Source organism: Carassius auratus, chromosome 7, assembly GCF_003368295.1.
Source record: "Carassius auratus strain Wakin chromosome 7, ASM336829v1, whole genome shotgun sequence".
Classification (NCBI taxonomy): domain Eukaryota; kingdom Metazoa; phylum Chordata; class Actinopteri; order Cypriniformes; family Cyprinidae; genus Carassius; species Carassius auratus.
Window position 1 is genome coordinate 10,665,961 of NC_039249.1, and position 19,891 is coordinate 10,685,851.

At 40.3% G+C, this 19,891-nt stretch overlaps 1 non-coding gene across 1 annotated transcript; it reads right to left on the bottom strand.

The window, feature by feature from the left end:
* Positions 1-14,611: 14,611 nt before the first annotated feature.
* LOC113106644 (U1 spliceosomal RNA) lies at positions 14,612-14,775 on the bottom strand. Its single transcript, XR_003292519.1, has one exon. It is a non-coding gene; the product is annotated as a U1 spliceosomal RNA (small nuclear RNA).
* Between the last annotated feature and the right edge of the window lie 5,116 nt (positions 14,776-19,891).

A 19,891-nucleotide genomic window follows, 5' to 3' on the forward strand; every position in this document is an offset into this window, starting at 1 on the left:
CTAGAAAGTAAATTGTTTATATCCAGTAAATGCAGCTTTGTGGTCTTTGAGTTACAAGCTTGTTTACTTGTCATTGCGGCAATCCACGCCAAAGTTTGTCTGTCAGTCCTTACCTAATACTCCAAAACAATTTGAACCTTCGAGCTGGATGCTGCGTCTACACTTGTCTAATGATGTTAGATGACCTGAATGCAGAGAATCAAGTTCAAGGAGCACACCCTAGACGTAGTTTGTCAGCCAACCTACTTATAAGATTTTGAATTGCAGTACGCTGGGCTGCCTAGAGCTAATGTCCTCCTGCCACAGTCAACCCATCAACCACATGGGTCATATGACATTCAACAGTATGATTACTACATAGATCTTTTTATGGCCCATCCGAGTACATCTAGTATTCATCATGATCAAAGAGAAGAGTTTGTTGGTTCACCTGATTCTTTAGAATAATCAAGCTCGACACTGGACCCCTGGTACCTTACCACAGATTATTGGAGTAAGAGAGAAGAACACAACCGTCACAGGACTGCACATTCATCATCACTCCCTGATGTCCAAAGTGCAGTGGGGTTAATACTTGGGGCTGAAGTGTAGGATCTGACCTTAGACTTGGTTAATAAGCATCTCCTGCATGCTTTTCTGGATCTCGAAGTCGGCTCCTCCTCATGCAAATTTCTTTGTTCCAGATAATGTAGCTGCTCTGATTTACTCTGTTAGTGTTGCTACTCAGAGTTACTCAGGACACAAGACAGCCAACAACAGGAAAGAGAGATTCTTTTACCTCCTCACAACCTCCTCCTTGCTACAGTTTTGCTCTTCAGATACAAGCCCTTGTAGGATTCCTTATGACATTAGGGGATGAAGGAGATGTTGAATTGCACTGTGGATCTCATGTGGCTCAACTTTTGTCTAAACTCCCTCCAGAACAAGGAGCATCCTTCCGCAGACACGTGAGTTATGAACCAGGAGGAGTATAAACTCTCCTTGACTTAACAAAATGGCTGAAGTTCAAGTCTTGGTTCCAAGATCCAGAGAGCTTTGGTGGCCCCAGAAAGATATAGCCCATTCCTGAGTGGATCAATGGGAGACCAAAGCCAAGACTAGACAGACAACAAGCCTCCATGGCTCAAATGAACCATTTTCCTAAATTTCACAAGCGTCTAGTTAAGATCTCTGCCTTCTGTCCATATTGTGACAATAAAGAACACTACCCGAATCAGTGCCCCACATTCCAATCCCTAACCAAATTCCAAGTGATTGGATTAAGAATAATAACAGATGCTGAAAGTGTGGACGCAACAATCGAGCTCTTGTGCACTCTTAAGAAACTCTGCCATTTGTGTAATGGAAAACACCTCCAGATTCTCCATCAAGTAAACAATTAAGCCAGTAAATTAAGGGACCCGTTTAGTTAGTTAAACGAGCAAAAGGCTATGCCTAGATCGCCCTCAAGTGTTTAGTAGCATACTTCTGAAAGTGGTCAGAGTCATTCTAAAGCATTCAGGGGCAGAGCCTAGATACTTACACTGTGCTTAATGATTGTTTTGAATAAACTACGCTATTACCAATGGCAGCCAGAAAGCTGGGACTCACAAACCAGGCAAAGGACTTAGCCTTGTGAACTATAAGGCAAGACATTACTAGGCTTTGTGGTGCCTCAGGGTCCTTTCAGATTTTAACTTCATCTCAGCCAGGCAGGAGCTACAACACAATGGGAGCCTTCACTTCAGAACAACTGAGCTTGACTGAACATACTTACACTGTTGCAGAACTTCAGTGACATTACGACTCCTACCGACAGAGGCTTACCATAACAGCCTGTACACAAAGCCTGTCCCTTGTTACTGATCGGAGTGGATCATCCTCACCTTATCACTCCTATCAAACCAGTATGACTTGGTCCACCTGGAGGTCCGTCAGCAGTCAGGAAATGACCAGGTTGGTATTTACAAGGTCCAGCAACAGTCTTCAGAGATGTCACCTCCCACCAGTGTCTGCACATTGCAGTTAATCCCTCCATGACAGAGTTGTTCCAGAATGTTGAGAGACTCTGGCAAGCAGACGTGATTCCTGACAGATCAGAGAAATCTATTACTCTGTCTAAGCAGGACAAAGAAGCCCTTAACTTGCTCCAGTCAAAGACTGTCGGAGTAGTGATGGATGGCGTGTGTCGCTATGTCACTCCTCTCTTGCGTAAGAAGAATATGCTCAGTCTTCAAGCTCCCATGGAGGGAGTGCTTTGTAACCTTAAGAAAAGAGAAAAACCTGGAGAAAGACCCAAATCAAAGCGTCACCTACCAACAGGAGATGAAGAAATTTGAGACCTTGGGTTATGTCGTCAAACTCCTACCTGAAACATTTCATTTACACAGCGAGTCATGGTTCATCCCTCACTACACCTTGTGCAGCACAATGGTAAAAACAGAGTGGTTTTTAATTGATCATTTAACTTTGAAGGCCTTAACCTGAATGACTATTCACTGCCAGGACCAGCCTTCCTACGCTTTCGTGAACAATAAGCGGCAATAAGCGGCAACATTAAAGGGATGTTCCACAACTCTGTTACTGTTTTGCCAGCGGTGGTTATGAACTTCACCAGTGGGCAAGTAATGACCCAAATATGCTGGTGTAACCCAGCTATCTTGCCAGGTGTATTCTCCTTATTTGCGGTTCCCCTCTGTGTTCGCGGGGTGTCGCGGGACTTTGCGAGGTGTCGCGAGACCTGAAACCGAGGGTTGCGTCATTTCCCTTTAAATATGGCCGCGCGCTGTTGTTTGGTGTGTGTGTTCGGGAGCTGGTGTGTTGAGCTGCTGCAGGTGGGCGTTTAGTCGGTAAAACATTTCATTAATTTAACTCTTGGTTTAAATTATGTATGTCAACCTTTTAGATTGCCCTTACCTTTTTGACTGCTGTTGAGTGACTTAATGACACAGGAACTGGTGAGTTGTCATTGTTATACGGTGCTAATAGTGTATTGTATGTGTATATGGATCGGATAGCCGGTGCTGGCGCTGGCTGTACTTTAATTATACTGAGTCTGACTGTGTATGTATATGTATATATATAGTATGTATATATTTAACTGAGTTATACATTAAGCTTAATATTGTTGTATTATGAAGTTGTCAACTACCCTTTTTGATTTTGAAATGCATTATGATGATATGTATTGATGTCTATTTATAAGAGTACTCTTGTTGATTGTTAAATTATTTATATTGCTATATGCAGTATTTAATTTGAAGAATGTACATGGAACAAATTAATTGAGATTATGATATGACGACTTTATTGCATTATGGTGATTAATAGTTGAGATGCTTGGAACCAGAGTGATGTATTAATTGGTCCTGTTTCGTACAGGCCAGGTTCTGTGCATTGATGGCGAGCCACTAGGCCCAAAAACGGATGCTTTGGGATGCATTCATCTATCGGCATGGTAGGAGGTGCTGCAGCTGTTAATTGATACACCTGCACACACACCCTTAGAGACATTTGCACACACCTTTTGGGGATTCTCTATACATCAATACTGAGCTTATGAACTGTTCCATTATGGACCCCTTGGACTCTGCCTGTCTTGAGGGCTGTGTGATGTGAACTGCTGTGGCTTTATGCATTTTTTTGTTATTATGCTTTATCAAATACTGAATTGTTGTATGTTCATTAATCAATTTGAACTGGATACTTATGTGCACGTGTAAATATTGTAAATATTTGTTGTTCTATATGTAATACAATTCACAATTGCACTGCAGCCTTGACTGTGTATCATTGAACTTTGCCTTTTCCTCCTTGAGCCAAACTAGAACCTTCTGATACTGGTACAATATTCTGATTTATAATTGCAGTACTTATAGATGCTACATAACTTTGGCGAGCCAGCCAGGAGGAATTGGTAAGTTTAATGTGCATTGGAGTTATTTATTTGGATTATATTGCAGTTCAGTAAGAATAATGGATGTGTTTTTGAAGCGTGGTATTAAAATACCCAATGCTGTGTTGTTGGAGGGCATAACTGAACCAGGGAGTAATGAAGTTATTGAGTTTTTAAGCAAATATGGGTCAGTCGATAAAATTGAGGAAATTTCTGAGACCGAATCGGGGTATGATGGTGTGCTTGTGGTTGAATTTACTACCGGTGCAGCTTTGGAATCGTTGCGTCCCATTTTGCCATACACATGGGTCTCGTCTAAAAAGACACATACATGTTGTATTTTGGAGTTATCTTCTGTTTGTACAGATCACCTTGCTAAAGTTAAAACTATGTTGTATTAGTCAGATTTGAAGAATTTAGCCAAATTAACTGGGGTTGACTACACAGAAGAACTCAAAACAACGATGTCTCAGATTGGACTTTCGGTTTCTGAGCTCTGCCCTGCGCCTCATGTGGAAGATCCATCAGTAACTGGGTCGCCTACGCTGCCAGAGCCATCAGTGAAGCAATCAACTCAGTCTCCATCAGCCAGTCCTGTTCCCCTTGTGGACACTGCCGCACCCAGGTCTGTCACTTAGCCCTGCAGTGACCCAGTTAATCCTAGGCAGCCAGGTATGAGACCTTCAATTTCCAGCATTGATGTCCATCCACCTGAGGTTCAGCGCTACGTAGTAGAGCACATTGTGAAGAATGAGGAGAGTGCAGTACATCAGAGGCTCAGAGTTTTCTCAGGTCGGGTTCCCAGACCCACTCATGAGGCTGACTATGACACCTGGCGGTCGGGAGTAGAACATTTGTTGAAGGATCCATCTGTGTCCGACCTCCATCGCTCTAGAAGGATAGTGGAGAGCCTCCTTCCTCCAGCAGCAGACATGATAAAGCAATTGAGTACCAGCACGTTACCTATAGAGTATTTAGACACTCTTGACTCTGCATATGATACTGTTCAAGATGGGGACGAACTGTTTGCTAGATTCATGGATACATTTCAGGATACCGGCGAGAAACCATCTGCCTACCTCCAACGGCTCCAGGTTGTCCTGAATTCTGCCATGAAAAGGGGTGGAGTCATAGGGTCTGAAGTAAATCGGCATTTGTTGAACCAGTTTTGTCGTGGATGCTGGGACAATTCTTTGATTGCTGAGCTCCAGCTAAAACAAAAGAAGATATGCCCACCCACTTTTGCTGAACTGCTGCTCCTCTTGCGCACTGAAGAGGACCGAGAGGCAGCAAAAGCTCAGCGAATGAAGCAATATCTCGGGTCTACACGACAGAAACTTACTCCAGCAAAACCTGGTTATTGCTTTCGGTGTGGTGAGGATGGTCACATCCGTCCCCAGTGTGAGAATGAACCAAATTCTACCCTGGTTGCTCGTAAAAAGAAACAGTTTAATAGCAACCAACAAAACACTTCCAATTTCGCTCATTTAAACTAAGTTCGGTCCCTGTTGTGGGACAGACAGGGGCCGGAGGGGATCAAATCTGTCCAAAGAAAAAAAAAGATTGTCAAGTGTGCAGAATTGTCACAGTCCAAGATAAAGAATGTAACCATACAACTTCCAAAGGGTTTGGTGGGTTCAAATTGTTCTGCAGTTGTTCAAATTGCTGGACATAACTACCCTTGCCTTTTGGATACAGGTTCACAGGTCACCACAATTCCAGTCTCTTTGTACAATCAGAGTCTCAGCGATCACCCTGTGAAGCCACTTTACGACTTAATCCAGGTAGAAGGTGCCGCCGGTCAGTCAGTACCATACCTGGGGTATGTAGAGATGACCATAGGTTTTCATAAAGAGTTCTTGGGAGAGGAATTTGATGTACAGACTCTTGCCTTGATTGTACCCGATGGTCATCCTGAGGGTTTTTCAATGGTACTTATTGGCATGAATACTCTGGAGCCTTTATATGAGCGATATACCAGCAGTGATATCTCTAATTTTCAACATACGGCTAAAGGGTACAGTGCAGTCTTAAAGCTCCTACAACTGAAGCACCAACAAAGCCAGCTGGGTCGAGTAGGATCCGTGAAGTTGAGTCAGACATCAGTACTGATCCCTTCTGGTCAAACCATTGTTCTAGAAGGATCTGCCAGAATAGACAGTCCAACTACAGTTCAATGGGCTGTGATTGAACATCCTGTATCCTCCCTCCCTGGTGGGCTATGTGTCCAGAGTTGTCATCACATTCCCAACTCATGCTCCCTATAAGGTTCCTGTTCTCGTTATGAACGAGTCTGAACCGGATATTCTTATTCCGCCAATGACCGTAATTGCTGATATTGGTTTGTCACCTATCATCCTGGCTCAGCACACTGTAAACACTCCTTTAGTTCCAGAATGTTCCCAAAGAAGCACTTTGGAGTTAAATTTTGGTGAATCGGTTATCCCAACTGAATGGAAGGAGCGAGTAACATCTAAGCTCAACCAAATGCCTGAAGTGTTTTCTCACCATGATCTTGATTTCGGCTGTACAGACCAGGTAAAACACCATATCAAGCTCCATGATGAAACTTCTTTCAAGCTTCGAGCTAGGCCGATCCATCCCCATGACATTGAAGCTGTTCGAAGCCATTTGCGGGATCTGCTTGAAGCTGACATCATCCGAGATTCTGAGTCATCATTTGCCTCCCCAATTGTGGTGGTCCGGAAGCGGAATGGTGATGTTAGGTTGTGCATTGACTATCGTAAATTAAATTTACAAACTGTGAAAGATGCCTATGCCCTGCCGAACCTTGAAGAGTCGTTTTCAGCATTAACGGGCTCCAGATGGTTTACAGTTCTGGATCTAAAATCTGGATATTACCAGATTCAAATGAGTGAAGCTGATAAGGCTAAAACTGCATTTGTGACACCGTTGGGGTTCTGGGAATGGAATCGGATGCCGCAAGGTGTTACGAATGCTCCAAGTACATTCCAGAGACTTATGGAGAAGTGTATGGGTGACCTGAATCTCAAGGAAGTCCTTGTATTTCTAGATGACATCATTATTTTCTCTGACACCTTAGAGGAGCATGAGAAGCGCCTATTCAGAGTACTTACCCGCCTGAAGGAATTTGGCTTGAAGCTGTCTCCTCAAAAATTAAAAATTTTCCAGTCCAGTGTACGTTACCTTGGACATGTTCTATCTGAGAAGGGGGTTGAAACGGATCCTGAAAAAATATCTGCTCTCAAATCCTGGCCAGTCCCCCGAAATCTTAAAGAACTACGGTCCTTTCTAGGATTTGCAGGATATTATCGGAGGTTCATCAAAAATTACGCCACCATAGTAAAACCCCTTAATGTCCTTACGAGAGGCTATGCACCCCTTCGTCAGTCTATCAAAGATAAAAGGCCTGCTGGAAAGTTCTTGGATCCAAAGCAGTCCTTTGGGAAGAGATGGACGCTTGATTGCCAGGCTGCTTTTGACACCATAATTTCTAAGCTAACAACTGCTCCTGTCCTTGGGTTCGCCAATCCGAAGTTGCCTTACATCCTTCACACCGATGCTAGCATAATTGGATTGGGAGCCGTTCTATACCAAGAACAGGATGATCAACTCCGGGTAATTGCTTATGCCAGCCGAGGCCTATCTCAGAGTGAGTCTCGATATCCGGCACACAAACTTGAGTTTCTGGCCTTAAAATGGAGTGTTACAGAGAAATTCCATGATTATTTTTATGGTGCTAACTTTACAGTTGTTACAGACAACAATCCTCTTACGTACGTTTTGACCTCAGCAAAATTGGATGCCACAAGTCACCGGTGGCTAGCTGCATTATCATCTTATTCCTTCAAGATGCAGTATCGAGCTGGCAGACACAACTTTGATGCCGATGCTCTGTCTAGACGTTACAATGAAGTGTCCGATAAGGCTTCAAGCTGTGAAGAATGGGACCTTGTGAACCGCCTAGCAGAGCAACTGTGTGACCCTGGTGAAGCTGTTGAAATTGACCCCGACATTGTGGTCGCTATATGTCAGAGCAGCCTTGTTAGATCATGCCATCCTGCTGATTATACTCAATCTGAAGTGACCTTAGTTGAGTCTCTTTCTGTCCATGCTAATATTATTCCTAACTGTTTTGCTGAGGAAGAGTCACATGGCCTTCCTGTCATTTCTCCTTTAACCATGCTGACTTAAGAGAAGAGCAGTGTGCTGACCCAGCAATTCGAGAAGTCATTTACCAGCTTGAGACAGGGGAAAAGGTTTCTTCCGTTGTCAGAGAGGAACTTCCTGAGCTTCCATTGTTGTTACGGGAGTGGAATCAGTTGGAGCTGGAAGAGGGAGATTTATACAGGAGAAGACAGGACGAAGATAAACTTACCCTTCAGCTTGTTCTGCCTCCAGTGTTGCGTTCCGTAGTGTTGAAGAATCTCCATAGTGATATGGGGCACATGGGTATAGATCAAACTCTGGATTTGGTGCAACAGCCATTCTTTTGGCCAAAAATGACTACTTATGTTGAGAACTTTATTAAGACCTGTGGTCGTTGTATAAGACGTAAGACTCCTCCTGATAAGGCAGCTCCTTTAGTAAATATTCAAACCAGTCGTCCTTTGGAATTAGTATGTGTGGATTTTCTAACGCTTGAGCCGGACAGCAGCAACACTAAGAACATCTTGGTGCTTACTGATCACTTCACTAAATTTGCAGTCGCTATCCCAACTGCAAACCAGAAGGCTAAAACTGTGGCAAAGTGTCTGTGGAACGATTTTATGGTTTGCTATGGCATTCCAGAACGGTTACATTCTGACCAAGGTCCAGACTTTGAGTCTAAGCTGATTAAAGAGCTCTGCGATGTAGCTGGCTTCAAGAAAACTCGGACCACTCCATACCATCCCAGGGGCAACCCTGTTGAGCGCTTTAACCGGACACTGTTAAACATGCTGGGAACTCTCGAGAACAAGCAGAAGGCTATTTGGAGGGAGTACGTTAAACCTCTTGTCCATGCATATAACTGTACGCGGAATGAGGTAACCGGGTTCACACCTTATGAACTCCTGTTTGGACGATCCCCACGACTCCCAGTTGACTTGGCTTTCGAGTTGCCAGTATGTAACTCTTCATCTCCCTCGCACTCCCAGTATGTGAAGGATTTAAGATCACGTCTCGAGGAGAGCTATAAGCTTACATGCCAGAATGCTCAGAAGTCAGCTAAAAGGAACAAAAGTCGGTTCGATCAATGTGTAAAACCTGCGAGCTTGGATGTTAGGGACCGAGTCCTTGTTCGGAATGTTAGAATCCGAGGAAAACATAAGCTCGAAGATAAGTGGGAACAAGAGGTGTATGTGGTTGTAAAACGTGCAGGGGATCTTCCAGTTTACATTGTGAGACCAGAGACTAGGGAGGGACCTACCCGTACGCTCCATCGTGATCTGCTCTTGCCCTGTGGCTTCTTATCAGCTTCGGTTACAGAGGATTTCTCAGAAGATCTTATTTCTCAAAAACCCCATACTCGTAGCCAGAGTCCCAACCGTACTGACCAAGTTGATTTCTTTGAGGATGGGGATACTGCGGATGCTGAACTTACTATCTTTGGGAGTTTTCCCCAGATTCCAATGAAGTTTAGTGTGGAAAGAGCGAGTGGAGGTGAACATGATACAACGATCCATGACATTGTGGGGTCTACCTCACTGACAGCCCCAAGTGACATTGCTTCGGTTTTACCATTACCACAAAGTCCTGCAACAGGACCTTCACTTGCAGTTTCAATTGAAACCCACTTACCTGAAGCTGAAGAGTCTTGGCCAATTATTGGTGAAGACCCAATTATGTCAAGCTGTGAGGTAGGAACTCCTGTGGAAGAGGCGGAGTTAGGAGAGCCTGGAAATATTTTGCCTTACCCAGTAGAGGAAGATAATATGAGAGAGATGGAGCTACTTGTAGGAGAAGAATTGGAAAGTCTTGTGGAAGAGATAATTGTTAATGTGCCTGAAGCTGAAGTGCTTCTGGAACCTGAGGCTGAAGATCTTGAGCCAGTCCAATCTGAGTCAATTGTGGGTTTTGATGTTCATAGTTCTGCTACTGCCCCCAGTGATATAGTGGGATCTGATGTAGTACCCAGGCGTTCAGGTCAGCAGCGTCAACCCCTTCAACGACTTCAATATGCAGTATTGGGCAACCCGTTAATTTCAGTCGTGCAAACCCTTTTTCATAGTTTGGCTAATGTTTATACAGAGGCTCTTAGTCAAGCTGCAGCAACTGACTCCATCCCTAGACCATAATAGTTGCAGTTTATATGCAACGGGGACGTGCATGATTTAGGGGGGGAGGGTGCAACCCAGCTATCTTGCCAGGTGTATTCTCCTTATTTGCGGTTCCCCTCTGTGTTCGCGAGGTGTCGCGAGACTTGAAACCGAGGGTTGCGTCATTTCCCTTTAAATATGGCCGCACGCTGTTGTTTGGTGTGTGTGTGCGGGAGCTGGTGTGTTGAGCTGCTGCAGGTGGGCGTTTAGTCGGTAAAACATTTCATTAATTTAACTCTTGGTTTAAATTATGTATGTCAACCTTTTAGATTTTCCTTACCTTTTTGACTGCTGTTGAGTGACTTAATGACACAGGAACTGGTGAGTTGTCATTGTTATAAGGTGCTAATAGTGTATTGTATGTGTATATGGATCGGATAGCCGGTGCTGGCGCTGGCTGTACTTTAATTATACTGAGTCTGACTGTGTATGTATATATATATATAGTGCCTATTTAACTGAGTTATACATTAAGCTTACTATTGTTGTATTATGAAGTTGTCAACTACCCTTTTTGATTCTGAAATGCATTTTGATGATATGTATTGATGTCTATTTATAGGAGTACTCTTGTTGATTGTTAAGCTATTTATATTGCTATATGCAGTATTTAATTTGAAGAATGTACATGGAACAAATTAATTGAGATTATGATATGATGACTTTATTGTATTATGGTGATTAATAGTTGAGATGCTTGGAACCAGAGTGATGTATTAATTGGTCCTGTTTCGTACAGGCCAGGTTCTGTGCATTGATGGCGAGCCACTAGGCCCAAAAACTGATGCTTTGGGATGCATTCATCTATCGGCATGGTAGGAGGTGCTGCAGCTGTTAATTGATACACCTGCACACACACCCTTAGAGACATTTGCACACACCTTTTGGGGATTCTCTATACATCAATACTGAGCTTATGAACTGTTTCATTATGGACCCCTTGGACTCTGCCTGTCTTGAGGGCTGTGTGTTGTGAACTGCTGTGGCTTTATGCATTTTTTTTGTTATTATGCTTTATCAAATACTGAATTGTTGTATGTTCATTAATCAATTTGAACTGGATACTTCTTATGTGCACGTGTAAATATTGTAAATATTTGTTGTTCTATATGTAATACAATTCACAATTGCACTGCAGCCTTGACTCTGTGTATCATTGAACTTTGCCTTTTCCTCCTTGAGCCAAACTAGAACCTTCCGATACTGGTACAATATTCTGATTTATAATTGCAGCACTTATAGATGCTACACTAGACCACCTATAGAAAGCAAGATCTACCAGTACAGAATTGTGGCTCTCTCTAGATTGTACCAATTTGCAAGAATCTGCACTAGGTTTAAGGTGGCACTACAAATCAGATGTCCTTTGGTATAATACCCGTCCTGTCAAGCCTGGACCAATGTACCCTTCGACACATTTACAGAGTACTTGCAACTCAAGTTAGTTCAGAGATATGGGACAAGCAACAAGACTGGGATGATCCAAATCTATCTGCTGAACTTTTGAGATCCTGTAGCAAATGGGAAGCAGAACTGCCTACGTTGGCAAGTATCTCTGCTGTGTCACAACCTCAGGTATTGATCATTCTCACAACACCAAACAGAGTCACATCTTTTGCAACGCATTTAAGTGAGTGTATGGATCTGTTGCCTATTTTACATATGGAGGATGACAATGGTCTTTTTCAGTTAGGCTTTTTACTAACAAGGTCGCCTCAAACTGATGTCTGACCATTCCCCAACTAGAGCTGTGTGCTGCCCTGAATGGTGCCCAAATAGCCAAACTCTTACATACTGAGCTCTCCCTCCAATTCAATACAGTGACACAATGGACAGATCCCACTACCATTTTAGCCTGGCTCAAGTCTGAATCATACAGATTCAAGGTGTTTGTTGGTACCAGGATAGCTGAAATTCAAGAGCTGACCGCTGAATGTACCTGGCGATATGTAGATTCAAGTAGTAATCCTGCTCATGACCAAACCAGAGGTAAAACTCTTTCCAAACTTTCAATGCCCAATAGATGTAGCCAAGGACCATCATTCCTACTTGAGTTTGAATCAGCATAGCCTATCAACCCCCTCATACAGCCACCGGAAATCCGTTTATTAATCATCTGTGGCCATATGAGAGAAGTTGCTGTAACTGATATTACTGACTTACCACAACAGTACTTGGAACTAGGGGTGTGCACTAGGGCTAAACGATATGGACAAAATTTCATATCTCGATTTTCATGCCTGATATCTTGTTATCGATACTATATGACTACGTGTTCTTTTGCTAAGCACGACCAGCACAACACGTCACTCTTGTTTGCATCGTCTTTTCTGAATCCTAAATACTTCCAAATTATGGAAGATGATTTAGGTTTTGGCACCAAGTCAGATTCTGCACTACCACCGGCCGCATTATCTCCCGCACTCATTTCTTTCTTTCTAATTTATCCGCTGTCTCTGTACAGCGTGCATAGACGTTGGAACAGGGGGGCTGGGGGCAGAGACAGGAGCGCTCAGAGGCAGAGCTGTCATATATCACAACTTTTACGTGTTTTCAACCACATAAGTACTAAAAAACAATACATTTAGAGTTTGTAAAATACACACTGATGTCTATGAAAGAGGTAATAATCCTTTCCATTATAATTCGACACGTTTTATTCATATCAGATACACATCGTGTAAGTAACTTCAGTGTTTACATATTCTATTCCCAGTTTACCAGCCACTTACTTTTAAGTATCTCGGGAGAAGTGGATGAATTCACATGTTGTAAACATAGAGGTAGTAAATCCTACAGATCCGAATCTCTGAACTGCATAGTGGGAAGCTATCCGTAATCAACAACATCTGTGCAAATTCATAAAATGGCAGATCTCCCACCAGCTAGACTACTCAAACCTCCATTTTATAGTACAGGCATGGAGTGTTTTGGATCATTTCAAGTCAAGATTGGCAGAGGATGTAAAAAATAATTTTCAATTGGTCTCACAACTCAAAGTATTCACCTAGATCTCCTTACATCCATTTATATGGATTCTTTTCTAATGGCCTTGAGGAGATTTGTAGCCCGTCATGGCACACCTGCTGAGCTGTATTTAGACCATGGCACTAACTTCCATGGAGAACAAAGAGTTGCAAGAAGCCATTGTGACACTCACTTTCCAGATGCAAAGCTAAACAGAAAATTGCATTCCACTTAAATCCACCTGTAGCCCCACACTTTGGGGGTGCTTGGGAAAGAGAAATTAAGTCTGTCAAGACTGCCCTTCGCATCACAGTTAGCTCCCAATTCGTAACAGAGGAAGTACTCCAAACAGTGTTCATCGCAGTGGAGGGAATACTTAACAGCAATTACCATTTCCAGTAATGTAGCTAACCTCGACCCTGTCACACCAAATTACCTGCTCATGGTGCGGCCAGAGAGCTCACTACCATTTGTAGTTTATCCTGCTACAGAACTTATGGACAGACAGAGATGGAGGTAGTGTCAATTTCTAGCCGATCAGTTCTGGTTAAGTTTCATCCATCACTACCACTACACAGACACCAGTGAACTCTCTACTGGAACTATTGTAATGTTCATCGATCCACAACTACCACGAGCATTATGGTTTAGTAGACAAAATTGTAAAGACATTCCCAGGTTCTGATGGCCATATCAGAGCTGCAGAGATTCAAGTTAACGAAAATATCTACCTCGTCTGATCCGCCTTCCTGCATTCACAGATCTAGAGGAGCCTTAGCCCCCTCAGACTGACTAGTGTTCTAGAGTGCAAATATATACACACACACACATAAATAATATGTGATGGAGTTTCTGACATGGCTTTCATATCTAATGCTAAGAGTAACCTTACGACGCCATCTTGTGGACAATTGTGTACTGCAACAAATGTAACCTGTATTATTGCTTGAGTGAATGTTATTTAAATGAGCTGTATTTCTAATAATTCTTTGATCTTTTCAGACCACTCACTGTTACAACTCAACCTAATCAACAGTAAACTCCTAACTTTGGTTCAGTCTTATGTGTTCTTACCAACACACCAGTGCAGATACAAAATGACCTATTCCAGCACAAATACAGTCCTTACCTAATTCTCCAAAATCTATTGTATACAACTGAATGCCCCAAAAAGCTCTTCACATTTTTCTGTTGTGATACTTAAAATGTATTTATATTTGTTTTAATATCCAGGAGTCATTCGCACTTTATTCCTTAAATCCAGAATTATTAGCGACATTGTCTGATAAAATCAACATACCTCTACACTTACTATACTTTTGTTCAATATTTACATTCTATTAAAATGTTAAACAAATTACTTTGTTTTATAGGCATAGACAATGTTTTGCATTCGTGCTTTCAGAATTCTACAAACACTTTCTACACAGAAAATTCAACACAGACTAGTTTTAACACTACAAAATTTTACTATTTTTAACCAAAAGATCAGGGGAGAGCGCGAACGCAGTCCCCCACTACCAGAAATTATGCAGTCGAGATTCCCACATTTGGGGAATTCGCAGGGGTCAGCACAACCGGAGTGCAATGGCTGAGCCTCGCCCTGGGTGAACCACCTTCTTGATCATGGTATCTCCCCTGCCAGGTAAGTATGAATTCTACATCAACCCTGAAGGGGGAGCACTTAAGGGAACATTATTCTCAGTGACGATGAGACACTACTTTACTACAATCTATCAAACACACAAATAAGGCAGAATATTTTCACCTGTTCTTAGAAGGTTTCACCACAAATCTAACTATTAACAGCATATCATGATACTTCTACAGAGAAAACATTCCCATGATGCAACAGTAGAGTAAATCAGCACATAAAATTCTCCTCAGAACATAGAAACCCAACCTTAAAGACCACAGACAATTAGCTAATCTTCTCTGAATGCTGAAAAACAGTTGTAAAGCAGAGATTCTCTGCTTTTCGGAGAACTTGTGTCATATTTTGATATTCAGCGGCTCCTAGTGTACGTGATTACGTTATCACATTTTGACAACGTTGATTCGTCAGAAGAAACCAATGCATTTCTTTGCTTTGAGCCAAACAGGAACGATTGTTGATGCTAAATCCCACCCCCCAATGCCCAGATTGGTTCAAACTGTCCCATATTCAACCAATAAACACAGGTTTTGGTCTTCTGAACCGCCATTTAGGATTTTTAGCATGGTAAATTTGAACAAATGCAAAGTGAAAGTAAAATCTGTCATGTGTGCATGAAAACTAACACAAAATACATTTGCATAAGATAACGCTCCAAAAAAAGCCCAGAAAAACACACAACTGAGTACTTTAACATAAAACACAGGGTTTCCCCAACCATTATATAAGGGGGGGCGGGCGCCCCCCTAACGGCTCGGCCCGCCCCCCTTGAAGGTCAAGTAAACTGGATTAGATTTTCTTTATAGCGCCAGATTACTCACACAAAAACACTTGCGTCACATACAGATGAGCACTAGAGGATGGATAGCACGCGGCGGGAAATGTCGTGTCAAACAGATGAAAACCAGACAAAAATATTTCTGTTTTTTAAATGCTCACAGGGAACTGAAGATGGCAACACTCGTTGTACTGCGAGTAGCAGCCGGAGTAGCTCTCCTTCTCAAAGTTTAAGTGCTGAGCATCCTGCCCCTGACAAGCATCAAAAGTCCACTCATCACCGGATGACAGGTTTAGACCCAGAATGGCTGTTTATCCTGAAACGTTGTTTTTTATTTGGCATTTATGTAATCATGCATACATTGCTAACAAGTCTTCACTAGCGATCATGCTTGTGGTTGCCAGATGAGAAGAGCTCTAAGCCCCAAAACAGAGATGGCGGAAAAAGCGCTGATGATGATGATGATATGAAAACAGCCTATGAGTTTAGCGATCTCTCCACAACGATATTCTGCTTACATGAAAGTGTCATATAGACAATCCAAAACCATTTGTTACCGTTTACCGTTTGTGTTACAAAATGGGTCATGATCAAACTTTCACTGAGGTTCAATAATGGATCTGTTGTGTTTGAGAAATAAATGCACTTTTCCTCCCTTTGACAATAAAATGAGGAAAAATTAACATATATTGAAATAGCTGGAAATTATATTAAGAGTTTCTAAAGTTGTTTTTTTTTTTTTTTTTTTTACCAGTTTTCGTGTTGAAAATGGCATGGCAATGTTAGTTTTCTGTGTGTATTCACGATATTTGAGCAAATTTACTGTGCGATCGGAGTGGCTTTTTCCCATTTGCAAAAGACCCGGCTTTAAGTGTTGATGTCTGTGTCAATTTTCCCCAACCCCCCAAAAGCTGTAAATCTAGGGGAAACACTAAAACAAACCAAAAGCTTTTTCAGTTGCAACAAGCATATGTTTCATTCATATTGTGTGTAGTTTGTAAATCGTCTGCAATTCTTTTATTTTTGTTACAGAAAACAAATTGTGCAATTGTTTTAACTAAATCGCTGCACAGGTTGTTTTGTTGATCATAGATTGAAAACATTTCTCTGAAAAAGACACTTTTTTTTTTAACTGGGTGATTCTCACGAAATCGTAGTTTCAAAGATTTCATACATGACATTTTAAAAAATGTTTGTATCAACAAATTTTCTTTTTAAGCATTAAGAACCAGGTCTGAAGTGTCGGTGACCATAAATTGAAATAAGTTTTACTGACAATTTAACCATTTTTTGAACATTTTCCAAAACATGTCGTTAAAAATCTCATTACCGTAACACTCTGATAAGTCCAGTGCCATGGGGAAAAATAATACATTTTTACATTTTTAAAAATGGTTTATTAACAGTCATGCACAGTTACTTGAAACTTTGGTATAAAATATATTTTTATAATCACATTTTTATGTGTTTTTCAATTATTTCTCTCATTACCGCAACACCTTCTGCATTTTGCAACCCATTTTTATAAATTTTTTCATTAAAAGCTGAAATATTTTCAAAATGATGTGGCAAACCTGAAAGAACATAATGTATAGATTCTGCACATACAGTTAAAAGCAGACTACTATTTTTAAATTTGTTAAATCTTAAAAGAATGCATGTTGCGGTAATGATACATAGGTTACGGAAATGAGGTTCATGATTTCGGTAATGATAATAAGCATATTAAGTATGTGGTATAGTCAAACAAATAATATTTAATGTAGAAAATAAATTAGATAATATTGGCATAAATTATTTTGCAGTGCTTCATAACTAGTTAACATAGGGTATAAACCCCAGGGGCCATTTTCACAAAATATTTTAAGTGAAACTAAATGTTGCTCCTATCTCCACATCTTTAGGACTCTTTGACTCTTCTTCAAGTACTTCATAAAGTGTTTTTATGTAAAAATCAGCTCTTAAATCTGTGAAAAGTTAGTGGTAGTCAAGAGGACAGCTAAATCACAAAGACCAAATCATACACAATCCTAAAATGGCTGTTTCCACAGCAATCCAGTTTGGATTTATTTTACCTTTGTACTAAATCTTACTGTCATATCAGCCATAATATTTAACGTCTGTTAATTAAAAGGCTGCTTATACATATAATAATTATTTATAAGATGCAGACATGTAGAGGCTGACAATTAGCTGAACATATGCTTGTTTAATTAGTGACACTCTAGTTCAAACTTTATTTGAATATTGCAACATTTTAATTTTGAAATCTTTATTTGATTATGGCAACATGATATCTCATTCTACAATATTTCTATTATTAAATAACTGACAGATACCCATCCCTTATCAGCCAATCACTGTGGGTGTAGTTAGTAATCATGCTGACATCATCCATACCAAAAAGGTCGTCCTCACTCTTTTTCTTAGCTTAAGATTTCTCCCCATTCCTTAGTAAAATTCTGTCACAGCTGATTTATGAATAAGTTTTAAGAGAAGCTGTTTAAAGGGGACCCTGTGGTTTTCCGCAAAAATAAATACTTAATAGTGCAATGTTAGAAAACAAACAAGACTAATATTAGTTTTGTAATTTAGTTTTATTATTAAAAACATATTAACAATACATTATTACAAATAATGTTTCTTATTTTTTTATATTTTATGTAATAATCATATAATTATGTAATAACTATTTATTAATTGTCATTGACAGTGGGAATGTAGTCTTTGATAACTCAAGTGGATTTTTTTCTTTCTACTGAAAGAGTTGGTTCTGCTAAAGAGTACACCCAAGTGTGAACCTTAAGCTTTTACAAAATCGCTCATTCCTAAAAAGATGGTTCACAATATATTTTTCTTTTTTCCATAAAGATGTTCTCCTTCAATTTAACCCTAACCATTCTTTAATAATTGTTTTTGAATTAGAATTTAAAACTGCTGCATTTTGTCATATTTAAATACACTGCCATTCAAAAGTTTAGCATCAATAATAAAAAATAAAAGTTTTTTAAAGCCTCTTCTGCTCATCAAGGCTGCATTTATTTGATCAGAACTACAGTAAAAACAGTAATATTATGATAAAGTGATGGTTATCTTTTTAATATACTTTAAACCAGAATTTTATTTCTGTGGTGACAAAAGCTGAATTTTCAGCATCATTACTCCAGGTTTCAGTGTCAAATGATCCTTTAGAAATTATTCCAATATGACATACAGTAGAGCTGCACGATTAATCGTTAAAAGATCGCGATCTCGATTCAGACACCCTCTCGATCTCATTTCTAAAAGACAACGATTCCCCGAGTCTGTTAAACATTTGACTAAAGTCTTACCGGATCATTCAAATCCGTGCGCGCACTGCCGCTGACACAGAGAGAGCTCTTACCATGTTTGGTTATGAAACATATTCACAAACAGTCTTTTCAACTACACAGTATTATATCTGTCTTACAGTCATTTATATTATCACAGAAATACTGGGATAAAGTTTATAGTTTAAATATAAACATTGATGTCTATATGGCAGCGATCAAAATATAACAAATCCCCTTTTGAAAGTACTGCGCTTTAAATAACGTTTGTGTCGATTGCATTGTTTCACCAATAGGTGGCAACAAGTGTCTTAATTTATTTGTCAATGAATTAATTTTTCATTCAAGAGAATCGTTCAAAAATGCTGATTCATCCATAAATGAAACAAGTGTAGTAGGTTTATGAGTGAGTCTTGAATCAGTGATCTAAACAACTTTTTCATCATTCTAATATTAAAAAACTGGGGTTTTAAATATATTATATATACACTACCAGTCAAAAGTTTTTGAACCATAAGATGTGTAATGTTTTTTTAAAGTCTCTTCTGCTCACCAAACTATATTTATCTGATCCAAAGTACAGCAAAAACAGTAAAGTTTTGAAATATTTTTACCATTTAAAATAACTGCTTTCACTTGAATGTATTTTAAAATGTAATTTATTTCTGTGGTGTGCAGCTGTATTTTCAGCATCATTACTCCAGTCTTCAGTGTCACATGATCTTCAGAAATCATTCTAATATGCTGTTTTGCCGTTCAAAAAAAACATTATTATTATTATTATTATTATTGTTGTTGAAAACAGATGAGTAGATTTTTTTCAGGTTTCTTTGATAGAAAGTTCAGAAGAACAATAATTGTGGTGTAATAGAAATATTTTTTTATAAATGTCTTTGTCTTTTTTTTGGGGGGGGGGGGGGGGGGGGATCTGCCGTAGAGTCAATTGGTTGTTCTTGGAGATAGCGGGTTAACTCCGTATCAGCGCCACTCTGATCGGTAAAGGGGCAGAGATTTCAGACCTCCGTT